The following is a 2,365-nucleotide window of genomic DNA, read 5'->3' as shown; positions in this document are numbered from 1 at the left end:
AATATATTCCACAGCTACTTCCATGACCCAGCAACATGAACAACGTCCAAACATAGCTTGAGCAAAATGTCCACTAGATGACAGCAATGGACCATCACGACCCTACAGGAAGGCTGAGAAATCCATGAATGACCCATGGATTTCTCACCCTTCCTGTTAGGGTCGTGGATGGGTTCCATTTGCTGTCATCTAGTGGACACTTTTGCTCAATTGCCTCTACTATCCGTTGGACTGCTTGTCATGTTTTCTGTGGTTTTATGCGATTATTCGGCAATATGGAGAAACACAAACGCAACTGTCAAACTCCTTGGCCTAGGGCTCCATGAACGATTCTCACCTCGTGAGTTGCAATGATCATGAGAATGGCTGAGGAATCAGCCCAGAACTTACACAGGAGATCTTGTCAATTGATCTCAAGGCAGCTAGGACATAGTCACCAAGAAAACAATTCCCTGGTAACACACTACACCGTGAAGGACTGAAATCCTGCAGCGCCCGGCAATTCCCCCGCTCAAAGAAAGCACATATTACATGCCTGCACCTCAGTGATTCCATACAATTCAGCCCCTCGTGCACATCATATATATATACATAGCCCTAATCGTGTCCTGCTCGTAACATTCGAGGTCCTAGCACGAATAGTCGATCGCATAAGCGTGTGTCCTCGCAATCTCTCTTTTTCGATAGTTACAACACCCTTCGTGTGTGCCTCGTAATAGCAATGCTGCCTATGACCCCAAGAAACCATCCCACCGTCACTATATATCACTCGACGTGGCAAACATTATGCTTTGGCGGATGTTTTTCTGCAAGGGGACAGGACACTTTCACCGCATCAAAGGGACGATGGCGGGGCACTGTACCGTCAAAATCTGCTGGTGAAAACCTCCTTCTCAGCCAGGTATTGGAAATGGGTCTGGATGGGTTATTTCCAGCATGACAAATGATCAAAAACACACAGGCCAAGGCAACAAAGGATGTGCTCAAGAAAAAGGCACATTAAGGCTCTGGGGCACCATCAACTTCCATAGAAAATCTGTGGATGTGGAGCTGAAGTTCGAGTTGCCACGTCAGTCTCGAAACTTTTATGACTTGAGAGATCTGCAACAGAGAGTGGGGACAAAATCTCTCCTGAGATGTGTGCAAACCTGGTGGCCAACTACAAGAACATCTGACTCTGTGATTGCCACAAGGTCCACCAAGTACTAAGTCAATGTTTTGCAGAAGGGTCCAAATACTTATTTCCCTCATTAAATGCAAATCAATTTATAAAATTTTTGACATCTGCGTTTTTCTGAATTTTTTTTGTGATATTCTGTCTCTCACTGTCTCAAATTAACCTACCAATTAAAATTACAGACTGATAATTTCTTTGTCAGTGGGCAAACGTACAAAATCAGCAGGGATCAATACTTTTTTCCCTCACTGTAGAAAACAACGTCTAGAACAAAACATAGAAAACAACATAAATGCCCACCCCAACTCACGCCCTGACCAAACTATAATAAAGACATAAAAAAAGGAACTAAGGTCAGAACGTGACATACGTCATCAGCATTAGGAGGATGTTTGATTGATGCGGTGGTTCTTCTTTTACGGAGTGAGATAGGACACCCACGCCAACTCAAGTCCCACGGCAACAGCATTCTCCTTTCAGGCAGAGAAACTGACAACACATAAAACACTGATAAAGCTGCAGGACTTTAGAGGAGCTTCATGAAAGAACGCAGGGTATATTATGGATCAAAATAGGGCTTATGTTGTGGGCGTTGGCATGGGTGATTCGATCAAGCAACTTTCGGTTACTGGCCCAACGCTCTAACCACTAGGCTACCTGCCTCCCCACTTACAGGAATAGGTGCCATTTGGGATACAATGCTGCGTAACAACACGTGTCTGTTGACGAGAGGAGGATAATCTGAGCAGCAAACAAATGAGCAGACGATGGATCGATAGGTTTCATACAAACACACACACTGACTCTCCACTCACACACACGCATGCACAAACACACACACACACACGACTCTCTCTCACACAACACAACACACACACACCACACACACACCACACACACACACACACACACACACACACACACACACACACACACACACACACACACACACACACACACACACACACACACACACACACACACACACAGAAGGCCACCATGGTCCACCACCAAAGATCAGCATATGGAACAACGTCCCATGCTGCTGCCTCTGTCTGCACAATAAGCTGTATGGCCACAGAAAATCTGCATCCCGATGGACCCTATTCCTTAAAGTGCACTATATAGGAATTAGGATGTAATTTTGGGACTCAGCCATAGTCTGGCCTAGCAGCATGGGATGGGCAG

Source organism: Salvelinus sp. IW2-2015, linkage group LG34 (genome assembly GCF_002910315.2).
Source record: "Salvelinus sp. IW2-2015 linkage group LG34, ASM291031v2, whole genome shotgun sequence".
Classification (NCBI taxonomy): Eukaryota; Metazoa; Chordata; class Actinopteri; order Salmoniformes; family Salmonidae; genus Salvelinus; species Salvelinus sp. IW2-2015.
Note: the sequence above shows the minus strand (reverse complement) of the source record.